This window comes from Calliphora vicina, chromosome 1 (genome assembly GCF_958450345.1).
Source record: "Calliphora vicina chromosome 1, idCalVici1.1, whole genome shotgun sequence".
Taxonomy (NCBI): Eukaryota; Metazoa; Arthropoda; class Insecta; order Diptera; family Calliphoridae; genus Calliphora; species Calliphora vicina.
The window spans coordinates 81,631,792-81,651,600 of NC_088780.1; the positions used below are offsets into that span (position 1 = coordinate 81,631,792).

The following is a 19,809-nucleotide window of genomic DNA, read 5'->3' on the forward strand; positions in this document are numbered from 1 at the left end:
ACAGAGATATTGTTGCGAATTTATTACATAATTTTGAACTGATGGGTGTAAATATATCCCTCAAAATTCACTTTTTACATTCTCATGTGGATTTTTTTGCGGATAACCTCGGACACATGAGTGACGAACATGGAGAGCGTTTTCATCAAGATTTGAAGTTTTTCGAGAGGAATTATCAAGGTTTTTGGGACCAGAATATGCTAGGAGACTACTGTTGGAGTGTCGTGAGGGAGACAAATGAAAATCATTATAAAAAGAGGATGATTAAATATTTTTGTCCTAATTTAATGTACATTTTTATATGTTTCGATTTTAATAAATATCTCAAAAGTTTGACGTCCAGGATTTTTTTTAACATTTTTTCCGAAGTTAGAAGACCCAAATACACAAATCCCCATATGTTTCAATTCATGAGCAAAAACCTTGTAAACTAGTGTAATTTCTATATAAATATTTTGTACAACACCTACAACATTTTTACATATGTTTTTCGAATGTTGTATGAAAATTTAAGTGTTACCAAAAGTTTATATTTATACATAAACAAAAAAATTTGTTAATTTTAGTGTAAAATACCAACCAAACGGTAACACTGAAATCAGTTGATTTATTTAATTTATGAAAAACGATAATTTGTTTTAAATATTTGTCAATTATTTGCATTTTTACACAATTCAGACATTAGTTTGCTATTGTTCGCTGCACTATTAATTTTATATATTAATAGACTCTGGAATGTTTTGTTTTGATCTGTTTCATTTGGCATTTTCAAGGCTTAACAAGGTAAACATACAACTTTGCTAAATCTGTGTTCACAACCACAACTACGTTGTGAATTAGACAACTATTTATAGAAAAATCAAAAACTTTTACTTTCTCATGAAATCCTCTGGAAATCACATGGATTTCACACGCTCAGACAATCGACACCACTTCTTCACAAGTTACACCTCAATTAATCGCGTTTAATCGGTTAATCGAGCAAATAATTAATCGGGTTTAGATTTAATCGGTTAATTTTAAATTATTTGATTAACCGGATAATTTCTATTTTAAATTAAAAAAAAACTAATTTTGTGTACTTCTTTAGTGTTTTATTAATAAGAAGAACAAAAACATAAAAAACATAACATAACAAATTGACATCCTTTTTATATACACATGTATCTTTTTAGTGAGATCTTCTGAAATAAAACTTGACTTGGATAAAACTCTCTCGCTGATTGTAGATGTTGGAAAAACCGAAAATAACGCATGATAAAGAATATACAATATCTAAGTTCTTTTTTAGTTTTTTTCTAAACATCTAAAATTCTCCATTATACCATTTGAGTCCTTTTTGGATTTTTTTAGATTTTTACCTCTTTTGATAAATTCTAATAAAAGAGTCGTTTTAGTAATGTCTCGACATAAATTAATCGGTTTATTTGTTATTTCAAAATCGGCAATAAATTATTCGAACAGTTAACCGATCAAAATTAATCGCTTAACGGATTGAGAAGATGATGTATTTGCCATTCGATTTAAACTACAATACAAATTACTAAATAGCTTTTTTGAATGTAATAGTTTTTTTTATGATGAAATGAATTAAAGATTTAGTTATGAATGAGCATTTCGACATCATCACTATTTGAAGGAAGCTATTTTCTAAATGTTCCTTACTCTTAATTTTACTCTATAAAATGCAGTTGAAATTTGCTGGCAAATTTAAGGTTTTAAAGAATTTCTACAAACTGTTGAATTATGAAATATTCTTTACAATAGTTTATCTGCGAAAGAAGAAATATTAGATTTGCAGATAATGTTTTATACTTTATTTTCTTCGATTTGCATTTTCAACTTTTTTGACTCTATAATTTTCCAGTTCAAAAGAGAAAAATAAAAAACGATGCCATAAATATGAATAATAACATTGTCTAGTTAAACTAAATTCAACTTAACTCAAACAACAACTACAATAACAAAAAAAACGGAAAGAAAAAACTTAAAGAACATAAAGTAAAGTATGCAAAGTGAAGTAAAAAAAAGCAAGGACTATGTACGTAGGATAGTACATATACATAGTAAGTAAGTAGTAGTCATAATAATAAAATATGTAGTATGTATTACCTTTTGTATGTACCTGTATTAGCGTTGTAACGAGTGAGTGTTGCTGTGAGCACTTGAGAAACACCTTATCGCCTGAAATGATCTTCTGTAATATTACACAAGTATTCTATATACTCTTCATTTACGCAGGTTTTCTAATTATGGTTTTACACCATTTACTTATGCTGCAGCATGTTGTTAGAATGCCGTGCGATAAAACATTTTAGCTAACTGACTGGTTGGCTGGCTGGCTAACAGGCAGGCGGAATAGCTGTCCGTCTATAAGGAAGTTTGTTTTGTTTGATCGCCTACTGTGTTAAGCTTTATACCAAATAAAGTGCACACAGTGGCCACAAAAGTAGACAGTTTTCAAACGTTGGAAATGCAGTCTTTTTCATAATGTAAATAAAATCTTCAATAGTTTTATTAATACCAACACAAATCACAAACACTAATCCGTCCAGACGGACGGACGGACATCGTTTAATCGACTCAGAAAGTGATTCTAAGTCGATAGGTATACTTTAAGGTGGGTGTTAGATTAATATTCCCCACTATGGTGGTGTAGGGTATAAAAATCATATGTCTAATACAAAAACAAAATACATTGACTAGCATGTATTTTGTTGATGCAAGAGTTAGGTTTTTGACAACAGACATAGGTATTAAGTCATATATACAAGCTCAATACATTCAAAAGCCGTATTTTTTCAATCAGCTTTTTAGTAGATTTTCAATAAAAAACGAAATAACTTTTTGCATTGCTGTAAACAGCAAGGTTTATTCAAGTTCTTTTTTTAAAACTCCCAACGTCAAACTTCCAACCGAATTATTATTTTGCAGATAATACCAATATTTGCCATTCGTATTCATTCAAATACGCGTTAAGCCTATCACAGATTAAATCAATGAAGCAAAACATGAATAATATGGGCAATTCCATATCATCGTACGTGACATTTGTACGCCTATAGAGTGTAATAGATTTTGCAAAAATAAGAGCATCTGAAAAATAATTTGGTCTCTATGTTCCATTAAGCGGCTCGGAGGAATTTTAGATATTGAAATATACATATGTATACAAAAACTAAAAAAAATTAATGGAAAATTTACATTCGGTTTCAGTAAACAATTTTATAAACAATCAGAGTCAAATTCATTTCATACTATATGCTAATTGGGAGCTTAGTTTTAACCGCAATTTTTGCCAATAAAATGTTGTAATAAGCTCTAAATATTTACACATAGAAATAGTTTAGTGTTTTCTTCTATTCAAATCTTGAAAAAAAAATTTCAATGGTTTTTGAGTTTTCGGTCGTGGTAGTCATTCCGTGGAATTGCCCATATGCTAAATCAAGATCTTGTAGAATAGTATAGAAGATTGTAATGCATGCAAGATTTAATATTGTATTTTAGTACACATATGATCAACAGATCATGAAGCTCCATCTATATCTATGGCTGGTGTCAATAATATGGATTCAGAAATTTTTGATATTCTGGTCATAATAAATCAGTGTTATTTCGCAATATGAGTTGTGTGTGACTGTTCAATTAATGCTACAATTAGGTTTATTATAGAACTATCCGAAATTTTCTTTAACAACAACCGATCCATATAATATTAGACATTAGATAGCACGACAAACTACACTCTCGATATGAAAAACTACCCAAATCGTAATAAAAACAACCCATTTTTGGTTGAAGGCTTTCTATGTTATAAATACTTTTGAAAGCGATGCTGACTTTGGACATACCCTATAGGAGTAACTCCTTCAGCCAAGAGTGATCACATTATTAGTAGAGCATTTAATTTCCTACATTAACTCTAAGTTAAGTTTTACAAACCATTAAGCAGTTCTGAGATAAATTTAAACATCATTTTAAGATATTTGTGAAACATAATTTGCTTAGTTGGCGGCTTGATTCCACTGCATCTCATTCAAATCAGATAACATTACCTTCAAGTTCCGAATAAAGTGGAACTCAAACTGTATTAAAACTGGAGTGTCCAAAAAACAGGCAAATTTAAGAAACCGGTTTCTGGTTCAACCGAAAAAGTGTGTTCTTGAAAAACCGGTTTTGATTATTGTCTATTAAATAAAACCGGTGTACCGGTTTATAATAAATGCTTATTTTATAGGAATTGTGTACTAAATCTTCGGAAATTTAACATTTTTCAATATTTTTAAAAATGGTATCAAAGTTTTTCATAAATATGTTTGAAAGAACTTTAGAAAATATATTTTGTTAAAACCGGTTAACCGTCTTACAAAAACCGGTTTGTTAAAAAACCGAAACCGGTGGAGTTTACAAAGATACTCTAGTTGGATACTCTAGTTGAAACGTTACGTTTATTATTAATCATAGCTAAGATCCGACTGTAATGAAATACAGTCCACTATCTATGTTGATTAAATTTCAAAATTTTAGCAATGCATTGCCAAAGTTATGTTTTTCAAATTATGTTTTGATAAAACTGTCATACGTTCTTTTTTGTTTTCAAACCAATATTCGAAAATAGCTTGGAGAGTAAATGTACGACAAATACAGTTAGGAGATGAAAAACAATTTTGAATTATTTCCCATAGCTCTTTTTGTAAGCGCAGCGACGATAAACTCAATAATGAATCAGAAAATTACCGAACTGTTCTGATATGACTGAAAAATAATGTTTACAATTTTGATTAATAGCAGACCATAGTGCACTAATACCACTTATGATTGTGTGGTGAAAGTGCAAATGTATTTACTAATGTTTGTTTGTGTGTGTGTGTTCTCTTGGCGCCAATTCATTAGCGCTGTTATAAAGTTGAAAAGTTTCTCCTTTTGTGGTTGTAAAAGTATTTCATTGTTGTGAGAACGAAGCCAAACAAACCTCGACAAGCCAAACCAAAATAGACTAAGGAAACTAGACAGGCAAGCATTTCAATTCGGCCTTTATATTGTCCTAGCTGGAAGCCTATCTAACTGTTTCAATTATTAGTTCATGGAAGAAGTAGTTGTGTTGATGGCCGCTCTACTACTGCTGCTGCTTCATCTTCTATTTACGCAAGAATGATTGTAGTTGAAAATTCTTTTCAAGAACTCTGAAATTTTTTAGTTTTAAGTATTGTATTTTTTAGTTTTTCCTTTCATTTTTTTTTTTGTATCTCTAGCATTTCTTAACTTTCCATCAGCAAAAGATACCAACCAGTATTATACATATAAACACAAACATTTGGCAAAACTTTGGTGTTTATATGAGTGTACGTTTGTGTTTAGTTGAGGGTGTTTTATAAAACAAGAACAAACTAAAAAAAAACAAAAAAAAATCATCATAATAAATGAAAATGGCTCTAAAGTACCTTTTCTTAAATATAAAAGCACACAGCTGTAATTGAGTTTAAGTAGGCGATTATAAGTGTTGAAAGTAAAATGGCGTCACCTCATCGCAGACTAAATTTGCTTCCAACTTGAATTAAACTAATTTAATATTAATAAATGTAGAAAAAGTACATGGAATTTCTAGACAAATCGATAATGTATTCTTCTGTGTTTTCTTTTTCAGAGATCTCAACAATTGATTCATTATTATGACGCTTTATAACAAACAGCTCTATGGAAACTGTCAACAAATCTCACTGCCCAATAGAAGCTAGATAAATATTTGAAATTTTTATTAACATAGAGTTCTAATTACTGGTAAGTGACTAAATTCATCATATTGTTACGAAAATGTACTTGAATTCAAATCTAACGATTTTAACGGCTGATTTAAAAGTAGCATAATGCTTTCAAATAGCAGTGCTGTAATAGCAAACTGTAACATATATGTGGGCATTATTAACATTGAATAAAAGCTTTCAGTTAACCATTGATCGTAAGTATGGCAACGCTGTTTGCTGAGACCGTATATTCGAATATTCAGTTACAGAACATTGTAGAAATACACCACAGATGGCGTATGTATTAGAAAGCTCTAGCATATACGAGCTTTGACAGTTAAAGAGCAATCTAGAGTGCAGGTGGCAGTGTTATAAATAGTGGCAGATGTTGCAGTAGTTAGTTAGTTTATCAGAGACGCTTTTCGAATAAACATCAACTGAGTGCCTTAAAATGTGCTGTGTTTTTCAAGTGAATTCGTCTACATTATAAAGTGTGTCTGTATTTCTGCGAATTTATAAACGTGTATAAAAAACATTGAGTGACTATTTAATTCTGTTGTTGTACATTTTATATAAATAAAGAGTTGTTACAATTTTCAAACTACTAAACCGCTTTTATTTGCAATCAAAAGTATCCGGTTTATTTAAAGGAAATATACCAACGTTTTGAAAAGGTTAAAACGTAACAATAGATTTGCTTTGGATGGATCTTATTTTGTTCGTTTGTAGCTAAAACCAACTACTGCAACATTTAAGTGAAATCGGATAACTAGAACACGTGCCGGAAATCGATTGAAAGTTATAAAATTGGGTAAATAATGGTACCTTTTTCGATATCTTAAAAAAATTCCCTATTTAAACCTAAGCTTCTAGAGAAAATTATCTTTATAATACAGGATATACAAAAATGTTTTTTTAACGTAATTTTCATTTATATGAATAAATCTACATATTTCAGTAAAATAATGCAGAATGTTAATGAGTTTCACCTATTTATTCCATATAAATAGTAAAATTTAGCATATATCTGAACTTTGACCTCGATGCGCGTCCCGAAATCGTTGTCCGATTTGCCTCAAATTTCCAGCACTTAACTTTTAGGCCTAGTGTCACAATATTCCATCCGGTAGCCAAACAATCAACTATCCGAAGCCCCCAAATAACTTACAAACATGACTGATGCATCAATATATCGGATGTCGTTCGGTGCGGTTGGGAAAACCGAACAACAAATGGCTGAGATATAAACAAAACCACCACCAAGTCATCTACATTAGGGTGACCTATATTTTGCTATTATTAGATGGTCCCATCGATGATCTCCGTCATCTGACAATTTGAGGCAATTTTAAAAATAGAATATAATAATTATATTATCCTTACATTTTTCCCTACACTACTCTTTTTAATTTTGAACAGCTAAATTGTTTTCAACAAAAAAAAGGCTTAAGCGGATTTTGAAATTGGCCACATCATTGTTTTTTCCAGGACTTGTTTGTCAAAAAAAGAATCCATTGTTTTTGTTTTTGAAAGACTTGCTTCTGCATTTAAAGACGTCATCTTTGACCGGCTCCAGCAATCCCATTAGCTTCTTGTCTCTCAACCAACTTGAGCTGTATTTCTTTGCTTTGTTTTCATCATTATCAGAACACGAATCGGACACTCTAGTAGTTGTCAAAAATTATCAGCGCAGCTAGTTCTTTAAGGAAATGTCAAATACCGTAAAAAGGAGAATCGCTATATAGTTTGAAAGCGGTGATGATATTAAAGATGCCACATTATTACTTACTTCATATTATACCAGATTTACGAATTTCTAATGATACGCTTAAACAAATTTTATGTTTTTAATTTTATAATTGGAAATATATAAGCGGAGTTCAGTATTAAGTGCGAATGGTATTGCATCATTGCAAATGCAAAATTGTAAATGTTTTTGTGTGTATTTTGTTATTGGATTACGGTAAAATTTTGCATTTGCAATGATGCTAGACCATTCGCACTTAACATTGAATACCGCTATAATTTTAAATAGCCATTGCAAAAAATCCCTACAATTCGACAAATGTAAGAAATCTTTCCCTTTTTCCCTGCGTAATTTTGGAAAAAAAAAATCCCTACAAAAAGGGAAAATTCACTACACTTGACATCATTGGGTCCAATAGAGTTCAAAAAGTGATCTAAACAAATACATTTTTTCTATTTAGAGTTTTTGTGAATTCTGATTCCAGATATGAAAGTGTTAATAATAAATTAATCATAAATTAGCAATCCAAAGAAGCAATCTGAAATAAAATACTGCAAAATAGACAAAGAAATGTTTTTTTAAGAAATAAATTTATCAAATTTGTGACAAAAAACATAATTTCTAATCGGTCCCCACACTAACCCATAAAAGGTATTCTCAACAGAACAACACAAGTACTTTAAGAGAAGACCAAACAAGTTATTCTGCCAGAATGCGGTTTCAAACCTCTGTGGGCCAGTTCCACTTATTGATAACATTTTATTTTTTTTTGTGTATTATATTATTCATGACGTAATAATGATAACGTCGCGTAAATTGCTGATAAGAACAATTTTAGTTCAGCAACGAATAAACTAAACCAAATTGGTTTTAACAAACAGTGATGCTTCTACGCTTGAATAAATGAGGTGTTTGAAAATATTTTAACAAGTGTTAACATATAAATAAAATAAATATAAACAAATTTTAATCAAAACATACAAACAAAAAAATAAATAATTGATAACAATTTTCAAATAAATAAATATAAATACATGCATTGGCATGAAGCCAAATAATTACGAAGTATGTACATAATGCATTTTAAATGCAAAATTATTTTTCTTAAATATATCTAAGCAAACGTTTTTATTTTCACACTAAAAGGTAAGTACAAAAAATATGCCATGGAATTGAGACAGCTAAAGTTGTCCGAAGAATGAAAAATGTTAATTATGCGAATTTTTTAAATTTTAAATTATAAGTAAACGAACAAGATTTTTATTAAAAATATAACAATAACAAACGATTGCATTCATAACACAGTACAACATTTTCCAGCTCATAGATTTAGGACTCAATTCTGACAATTGCTAAAAAATTGCACCAAAAACAAGAACTTCTGCATCATTAGTTTTGTCAAGTTGGCTGCGTTAATAATTACACTGTGAACGAAATTGACAGTTTTTTCTGTAATTAATGTAATTTTATTCCGGAAAATTGCGGAATTTCGGTTTTTTCAGTTTATTCAATATACTAAACCGTTTTTGAGTTACGCGAATATATGTTGTGCAACCTCCTACATTTTCGAAATAACGATATATCTCGAAAACAAGAGCTAACCTAATAAAACGGTTAGCACCACTGAACTCAACGTACTCGAATTAGTTTAACCCACCGGATGCCCCACTTGACAGTTTTTTTCAACTAACACAATGTTATTAATGCAAAAAAAAAAGAAATTTTAAAGTTAATTTTTGTTAAAGTCGACTTTATTTTAAAATAGAACTTTTGTTTTTTTGAAATATGTATTAATTTAAGAAATATTATAAAAAAAGCTTTTGAAACATTTTCCAACAGATAAATTCAAATAAATGAAAATATTTTTCAATGAATGTAAATAAAAAAAAAATTCAAAACAAAAACCTTATTTTTTAAATAATAAAACAACATTTTAAATTATATTTGAAAATTGTTTTATGGTACAAAATATAAAATAATAGTCAACTTTATGGACATAAAATCAAATGTAAGGCTTTTATAGTTAGGGTGTTTGTTTCTAAATCTATACAATATGTAAAAATTTTCCATAAGTATAATAAATGGAAATATATAGTTTTACTCGTTTTTGCCAATTTTCGATGACTAAACTGTTCAAATTTCCAAATATCATACTTTGTATTATTATCAGGGTTTCATTGTCTATTGCTACGTTTATACGTAGCCTATTCGCAAATAAAAATTATTTGCAATTAACTAACTTACTGTTTATATGACACTTTGGTTACTAAAAATGCTTATTTTTTATATAAAATTTAATCATTTGTTAGCACTGTTATTGAAAAACATCTACATCATGACATCTACAAAAACGCTATGAAATATTTAAAAAATGTCTTAATAAACTAATAAAAACGTTAAAAAACATATGGCAATGTTTAAAATCTTATTTGCAAATAGTGTCGTTGATATGGAATTGTTTTCGTGATTTAGCTATTGAGAAATGAAAAAATAATTCCCTGTTTATGCAGCAAATTTTTCTACTTGCAACATATTTAATTGCGAATAATTGGTGTGTATAAACGTAGTATATAATACAAAATCAAATTGATTGCCATAATGTATTTTTGTTGATAAGTTTTCAAATACTTGATACTTCTTTGATTTATGTACATTTCAATACTTTTTGAAATTTTGATTTGTATTAATACAAAGTATTGTAGTGAAAAACCTCTTTAAGCGGATCTATACGATTTTTGGGTTGGGGGTGATTCAACGTGTTTAATTGTTATTTTTACTTAATGGACAACAAAAAAATCTTTAAGGCTGACCTTAACCTTAGTTGCGCTATTTTCAGAAATTTGTGTATATTTCATATTATAATTAAAACATGTTTGCTTCATTTTATGTAGGTACATATAAATAGTATATAAGTTTTTTTTCTTAAACACACCTTCCTCGTTCCTTTCCACGCATATTTTCAATTAACGGATGTAAATAGAGTTCATTGATTTTTTTAAATTTTTCTGGATTATTCATAAATTCAAGGCCAGCATAAATTAAATCAACAGAAAACTTAATAAACTTATGTAATTTCTAATAAAGGGAAAGTACTCATACAATACGAACAAATAACCAAAAAAAAACCTAAACTATGCCTGAAATATTCACTCAAACATTTTTTAATAAATGTTTTTATTTTATTGTACCTGTTTGTGCTCTCAATTTGAATCCATGCAATTAATCGTTTTCCTTTTTATTCGATTTAGTTAAAGTGCAAAAGTTAGTTTTTCACTCTTCCACCACTTGAACTTTTTATTTGAAACTGAAAATATTATTCGAATACAATTTCAGCAACGTAATTTATTTATGTCTTTGTATTTAGCAATGCACAGTGGGACCGATGCAAACATACATATTAAAATAATAAGTTATACATATAACTAGTCAAGTAACCAGTTATGTAGCTAGTAAGGTAACGGCATACTTCCGCATACGAAACGCACATGTTAAAATAACTTGAAATATAGGTAAAATCAATAATTCGGGACAGTCACTCAGAACTGCTGGGATCTATAAAAAACATATATACAATTCAGCCACACAGACATATGCAAATAAGAGGTTAACACAAAAGGGTAACCACCAAAAAATCGATATTTCTCTTCCCATTGAACAAATAATTTTTTCAAGTTTCAGTTTTGAAAATATCACAATATAAAATTATTATTATATAGTTTGATGTTATTTGCTTTTATAAAAGCAAATAATCACGTGTTGAATATATTGGTTACGATTTTTCGTCAACTATTTGATCAATTTGAACATATCAAATAAATAAAAATCAAATTGTTAGTAATTTTTTCATTGTCGGAGTACTAAAATTCTTCGAACAATTTCTTGTGTACATGAATTTGTTTCGTGTGTACATTGTTATGTTCTTGTCAAAATTCAAGCTAAGGAGCGGAGTCGACAAAGGGGAATATAAAAATGTTCTGGATTATTTGGATTTCTGGATATTTAAAATGTATACATATGTACGTAAATTATCGTTCGATATTTATGAATATAACTTCGTTCAGAACTCTTTCCTGGGCAAACTTACTAATGCTTCGATAATATTTTCTTTTGCACTACTTCGTGGCATTTTAAAACAATTTCACAAAATTATTGCAATAGCAAACAGTTGCAACCTAAAACGCACCAAACACTGAATACGTGATAATATGAATACTACAAATGAAAGCTTTCATTTAGCTTGATACCAATATCCTAAAAGACAAAAATATATAATTTTACATTTCGAATTTGAAAGTATTGAATAATTAATGCCTCCTGCATAAAAATAACATTTAAACATAATTAATTTACATTTTAAAATAGCCTAACATGCATATGGATGATAATTATCATGAATTCTAATGTTTTGAACGAATTTTTTCTGCAAATTTTAATATTACCTGAAATTTTTAAACATTTCTGGCTTTTAAACAATTCTTGCAAAAAAAATAAATTTGAAAATTTTGTTTGAATATCTCAAGTAGTTTTCATTTTATACCGTTTTTTGCTTCTCCTATAAACTTATGGAAAGTGATGTTACAATATTTTGCATTTTAGGTGACGATATACACTTTCATAAAAGTCTTTAAGGAATTAATCCATTAACTTGAATAATAAATAATTAAATAAGTCTATGGGTAAATGAAATACGAAAACTATTTTTAATTAATTTTTTTCGGAATTTAATTTTTTTGCTACTTTGAGCCGATTTATCTAAAATTTTTTACATATGGAAAATTACAAATGTGTAAAATAAGGGCCACCCTAATGTGTATTCATATAACAATACATATGTACGTATTTTCGTTGTCCATGTGTTCACCAATTAAGTTTATTTTATGTTTCCATTCTACACGATGTCCATGAGGAATAAACTGCCTTCCACTATATAGTATACAAACTATGTAAGAATTAAGTATGTGTATGAACTAGTTAAGTATTTAAGCCAATACCCCTGCAACTCAACAACGGGTTCAAATATTTTGTTTCCTGTTTGTGTTATTATTATTTGCCACGTTGCCATGTTTTGGTTTGCAACCTGCACGTCAGCCATCGATAGATATTCAACACAAATTCTAAAATTCAACGCTAAACAGCCAACAATGAAACATTTCAAAAGCACTTTTATACTCCATCCACTACGAGTATGTGGATCCATTACAATACGTACATAGCTATTTATGGCGCTTAAATAGTAAATTGCACTTTGCTATAGAATTTAGTTTCAGTTTTTTTTTCATTGTTTACTTGTAGGTCAGTGTGAAGAAAAATAATGGCGTACTTTAGAGAAAAATTAAAAACTTAAGTCAGTCAATGTAAAAAGTTAGTGTAAGAAATGTGGAATAAATTTAAATGAAATTAAAGTGCTTCAAGTCGAGCAAATCTGTCTGTACATAAAGACAGATGCACTTCTGGATCGATATGTTTGAAACTTGAAATATGAATAGAGATAGATTTAAACTTTTAAAAGTAATTAATCAACCCTATTATTATGTATGTCGTTGTCGACGTCGACACCATATCGACGCTAAATCTGTATTTACAAACAAGAAGAAATCAAGCAATGATTTGAATATTTCGAACACCTGCATCGCTAGTAAAGATTTCATGTACAGCCGGCATTTGGCCGGACGCTACACCATGGTATTTCGAACACAAGCTTCGCTTAGTAAAGACTTCCAGCATAACATGCCAAATACTTATTCTTTAAAACTCATGCAATATCTGTATCTTCTAGTAACTACATCATTTTCAAATATTTTACATTTATTCGTCATCAAAATTTAGTATCATGATTTCTGAGCATATAAAATTTATTTGAGTCAAAATAAAGTAATTTTCAGAAATGGGCCTTATATGGGAGATATGACTAATTATAATGACCGATCGTCATAATATTAGGTGGCATGGTTTATTCATATTATGAAACTTATTTGTGTTAAATTTTATATGAATACCAACCAATATTTTTAAGAGATAATACTTCTTAAAGTAGATCCGGCAAACATTTTCAAATATGATTTATATTTATTAGAGTTAATTTAAAATAATTGATTTGCGGGCATCATAATTTTTTCAACGCGGATTTTGAGCACATTTTTCTGTTGAGGACAAATGGTTGAATATATTGCATATCTGATTTCACCAGTCGATTCTGCAGCAAAAATTAATACAATTGACGTTATTTGTATCCTTAAAAAAAGTTACATGAACGGACGGACATTGTTAAATCGTTTCAGAAATTGATCCTGAGTCGATATAGTGGTGTAGGGTGTAAACACATAAATCTCTGTTATATAAATAACGCTATGCTTCAATCATGGTGGAGAATATACAAATTAGATTGGATTGACAGTGTAAATCAGGATAGTTATAAATATTTAATATTATATTCCAACTTGAACATTTCTACCAAACAAAAGAAAAGCAGTTTCAATATAACGTTATATAGAAATGAATATTTTAGCTTTTTAAAAAAAAAAAAAAAAAAACTTTATACATTTTGCATACGAGTGTTTACGTTACATAAACGGTATGAAAATTTGCAAAATATCGATTTAACCCATTTAAAATGACATTGTCAAAAATACTCATATGAATGTGTGTGGAAACTTTCATAAAATACATACTACAACTGCCGTCGAAATGAATAATAATGAAATAACACAGTATTGTGGCAAAAACTTAGAACTATTTACATACATATGTAGTATATCGCTTCGAATGTGATCCGAAAATTCAATCTAATAGGAAAGTCCATACAAGAGTGTAGTGACATTCCACATTTCTCCGCTTAAATTCGTCAACCCCACAACTAAAGGGTTGTTTTATTATCCCAATAGACCTTGGAGTTGTAAAATATAACAAAAAAAAGAACTAAATTTTAATCCAAAAAATTATTTAATTCGAAAGATTAACATTTAAAAATAATTTTATGTCGGGAATAATACGAACAATGTTGACCTCCATCAATTCAAATGTCAATAGTTGCTGGTTTATCAATAAATCGATGGTTGCGATCGCCGTATGGCACGTAGCGCCATCCTGTTGAAACCACATCTCTCCTGGATCAATTTCATCCACATTTTCAAACAAAAAATCATAGTGAATTAACGATCTTCATTTGACGTGTTAATGTTATTGCGCCATTTAAAAATTATGTGGTATGAAATCTATCCATAGCTAGACGAATGGCTTGCTCAGATGGACGATTAAATGCGCCATAAAAACAACTAAATCGTCTATAAGTGGCGCGAATCGATGACTGATTTTCAAAATAATTTTGGATAGTGTTGTTGAGTTTTCAAGCGTAAATCTATTCATGATGATTTGTAAGAGCATACTGATCACAAATGTCATAAAGTGTGCGAAGTTCGTTTGACAATTAACCATTTTGTTAATTCTATCGGGCTTGAAACAACGCCATTTATGATTCGGTTGTGCCGAATCTTAAATACCCTCACCTAAATATAATAAAAATTACAGAATCTAGACATTTAAAGAACTATCATATCCATATTTATTGTTTGTTATTCCGGCTATTCACGACATGAAGTTGTATAAGAGTCGCATAAATTATTCTAATTTATGTTGAATTTTATACAAAAGTATATATACTCAATTTTGGACCAATGTTCATAAAATACAGTAGAATGACTTTTGCAAACACATAACTGATCTGTTACATACTATATACTGATTAATGACCAATTATCGGCCGGTCTTCATAACATTCGGTACGTAGATTTTTATGCATATTTAAGTGGTGACCTTTTATGGCCTATGGCCTTATTTCACGGCGCCTTCAATGATACCCATAATATTCACTTCGGTTAGAAGTAAAATTTTTTAATTTTTTCGAAAACCATTTATATTTATATTTTACATTTTAACTTCTTTAACACTTTCACTTTTTTAAACTTTAAATTTGTAACTTCTAAACTCCACAAAATTCATATAATAACTAAAAATCGTAGATATCGTTTTATTTCTACATTAAATTCGATAGAAATTAAATTAAAATATAACTTGTTTTTACATTTAAAACACTTTACATATTAAAAAAGAATTTTTTTTAAGTTCTAGTATATTTAACAAAATATTTAATTGTTCTCTTACAAAATATAAACAAAAAACTAAATTAGTTCAACAGCAACAAAAACAGAAATACTCCAGTTTAACGCGTCAAAATAAGTGTATATTCTAGGGAAATTAGAAGATAAAAACGTGTTTAGTATTTTATTTGACATCCTTGCAATCCTCCTTGGCATTGTTTTTGCCAATTTTGATGTCACCTCTTCCTGCAGGATGTCCTTTAGAGAGTCTTTGCTGGTAAGATTTCTTTCTCTATGTGGCTGCCGCTATTCTAAAGGCATTTATGTACCATATTTCGGTAAGAAATTTGTATGGGGGCTAGAAGATATTAAAGCCGGATTCTTTTTTACCAGAATAAAATCATAATAAATATTATTTAAAATTATTTTTTAATTAACAATTAAACTTTTTCTACTCTAGATCTGGAAAATTGTGTTAGAAGTACATATTTCCAAATATCAAATATTATTAAAATGTTTTTTTTCCGTATTCAGTAGACATAGAACTAGGAAACGAAACGGTTCGGTTATTTTTTAATTTTTGCAACATATTTTAATCAGCGTATAAGTAAAAAATAAACAAAAATCTATCAGTCTAACCGAAAAGCCAAAAAGTTGATTTTAAATCCATAAAGTCGACTTTTATTTTATATTTGCACTTGCAATTTGTTTTATTATTCTCAAATAATGTTTTTTAATTGCATTTCTTTGAAACTTCTGTTTATTATTTATATTCATTGAAGAAAGCTCTTTCAATATCGGTCTTATAGTACGGAAAACACAAAAGTTCACTTTTAAAATGAAATCGACTTTAACAAAACTTAACTTTGAAATTTGTTTTGTGGTTAGACTGTACATTCTTTAATTAAAAATTCAAACAAGTTCTTAATTATAAAAACCGGTTAACCGATACAAAAACTGGCCTGTCGAATAATTCGAAAATAAAGAGTCTCTCTTAAGCGATTCCTATCTTTAAATTTAAATAAAACCAAAAAATCATATCGATGCCATTATGTATGGAATGTCCGTTCATCCAAAATGTACTCTGGCGCATAAATCACACTGAATTTGACCGATGACATGGTTCACATCACATAAAAGTGTGATGGCCATGACCTAAAATCGCTCGTGCAGAATGTCCAATGTGGCATGAGCTGTGTGGCATGTAGCGCCGTCCTGTTGAAACCACATATCGTTGGTGTCCATATCATCCAATTCAGGCCAAAAGATGTTGGTATTCATCGACCTATAGCGCTCGTCGTTGACGGTTATGGCCTGGCCAATGTTTCAAAGAAATATGGACCGATGGGCCTAAAATCCAAATTAGCTGTTTATGTTTTCCCGTCGTTTAAATTTTCACTTTTGAGAGAATCCATGTGAAAGCGGACCGCAATCGGATTTACCATTTCCGATTTTTATTAAATTTACCACATACATAATATATCCGTTCATGGTGATTTTGCAAAACAAACTGAATAAATGATAGTGACTTCGACAGATGAAACTTCAGGAATATGGCCACTACCAAATGTCAAAATTTGGAAATCCATAGTGGAAGAATCTTTATGAAATATTTGAAACCGGTGGGTTTCACAAACAGAAAATACTGGTTAACAGGTTTCAGTTTTCATTTTATATTTCATTTTATCTTTTCCGAAATAAAGTACCATAGTTACAACATAATATTCCGTTTAACTGATAACGGCTTCCGTATGTCCTTGCGATCGATGAGTTATAATAGTCATTTTATTTAAGATTTAGAAAGGAGAATGAAACAAATCTGATAGAAATTTAATTTTAGTGTCAAAACTATCAATCTAACATTTTCTAATAACACTGTATCATACTGTTAATGGAAGAGTATACAATGTACAGTGTACACATATGTAAATATTTAAACTCAACCTGCATATGGATATTTGTATGTTTGCATGTACGTGCATAAGAATAACAAACAAAAAAATATCCTTCTATCCTTCCACTCATAGGAATATTGCTCAGATATCAACAAATTACTCATACCCGACGATGTTTACGTTAACACGTACTGACAAACACAAACCATTTTCGTAATACTAAATGAATGCACTAACTACACTCGAAGAAGACTTTAACGAATGATTTCAAATAATGGAATTCAAATTAAATTTCTCTTAATAACCTGCATCAGCACGTAAATCTATTATTTGCTCTCAATATTTAAATCTTTCAAGACCTTTTATTTGCGTTTTGAGGCATTATGTAGATAAACAAGTAAGAGAGCTATATTTGGCTTATATACCCTTCACCAAATTATACTTTAAAATAAATTTTTTTAAATATTTTTAGGTAAACAGAATTTAATTTTTTTTAATTGTTTTTAAAAATTTTTTATTTTTAAATTGTTTTTTAATTTTTTTTTTAAAAAAAAGTTTTTTCCAATTTTTTTTTTTAAATTTTTTTTTTTTTGGAAAAAAAAATGTATGACAAAAAAAATTTGTTGATGAAAATTCGGGTTAAAAAATATTTTTCCCGATTTTGACCCATTGTAGGTCCAACTTACTATAGCCTTATCTACATCGTTGAATTTACTATATCTGGGGTCTTCTGAAAATTGATTTCAACAGACAGACAGACGGACAGATAGACAGACGGACATGGCTTAATCGACTCCGCTATCTATAAGGATCCAGAATATATATACTTTATAGGGTCGGAAATGAAAAATGTAGAAATTACAAACGGAATGACAAACTTGTATATACCCTTCTCACGAAGGTGAAGGACAGACAGACGGACATGGCTTAATCGACTCCGCTATCTATAAGGATCCAGAATATATGTATATACTTTATAGGGTCGGAAATGAAAAATGTAGAAATTACAAACGGAATGACAAACTTATATATACCCTTCTCACGAAGGTGAAGGGTATAAAAATAGAATTGTGGCCTCATTTTGTATCATCAAACGAGCTTTCATTTGCGTTTCCGTTTGGAACGAAAAAATAAAAATTTGGTATTTTATAAAACGATGTAATATGAAGTTTGTCAACTTTCTGCCAAATAAATTAAATCAATTTTATTTATTTCCCAACAAATAAAATTATTGAAACCATGATACAATAATTCTAGAAGGTAAAATCATTAGAGAGAGTTTTCAATATTTACCCATGCAACATCAATCTATTGGTGTTTTTTTTTCTTTTAAAAATTATGCCTTCATTCTGCCTTTTACCCTTCATTGTGTCCTTTTCTGAAAAAAATGTAGTTTGGTAAGCGTATAACGTGTTCTTTTCAAATAATAAATAACCCCGAATATATGCTATTTGTTTCACCCTCAATAAAATTGTTCGCAAATATGAACAGGGTACTAGGCTATACTTGATAACACCTACCAGAAAAATAGTATCACTTCTCAAGTATTACTACTTCATTATTATACCCTTCACCATGGGTGAGTGGCAAGGGTAGAGTAAGTTCGGGTAATGTGGTATAGGCGGGTAATGTGGTATAGCTGATTTTCTCTAAAACTAAGAGCATAGGAATAGCGGTACCAAGCTTAAGAGTTTTATGATCTCAGAAAATTAACATTGGGTGAGTGTACTTTATTTGCAGGTCATGGAAATAGTCAGTTGTAAAAAATCAGCATTATCTTGTGGTAGATTTTTTTTGTAATCTGTTAAAAATTAATTTTTTTCTAAAATCACGTGTTTTAAACTTCATTAATTTAATTTTAAAGTCAAATGGGATTATTTTGCTATTGAAGAGCATATGTAACAATATAGCATATTTAGTGTATATGTTTAATTTTATAATAATCTCAATATATGTGGTATAGCTAAAGAATTTCAAGCAAATAATATGCCAAAGAAATGTGAAGTATGAAAATGGGCAGAGGAAGATTTGAAGAACGCTATCTGAGCTACTAGAAACAACAAATGGACATTTTTTCGCATCAGTCATTCAATATCTCCTACGAAGCGAAGAATGTATTGAGGAGCTTATGGTAAGCTTGGTCAGCCGCCAACGTTAACCGAATCCATTGAAGATGAGTTTAAATAAAACGCAACTCATTTACAAATTAAAATACTATGCATCGGTTAAGTGGTTTAAAATACAATATTAAAAGAATATGGTACACCACATTACCCGCCAATTTTTTTAATTGCCTGTTTATGGACTTTTTCTCTTTTTCCCAAATTTCTCTA

At 29.5% G+C, this 19,809-nt stretch overlaps 1 protein-coding gene across 3 annotated transcripts in view; it reads left to right on the plus strand.

The window, feature by feature from the left end:
• The first annotated feature begins 5,649 nt into the window (after positions 1-5,649).
• Positions 5,650-19,809, plus strand: part of LOC135963235 (uncharacterized) — a 65,649-nt gene continuing 51,489 nt past the window's right edge. The window contains exon 1 of one of the 3 annotated variants that reach the window (XM_065515003.1): positions 5,650-5,778. The gene's annotated coding sequence lies outside the window, so the exon portion shown is untranslated. Of the gene's footprint in view, positions 5,779-8,416; positions 8,635-19,809 lie in introns of those variants that run through there. The other 2 variants (XM_065515004.1, XM_065515005.1) reach the window with 2 other exon arrangements.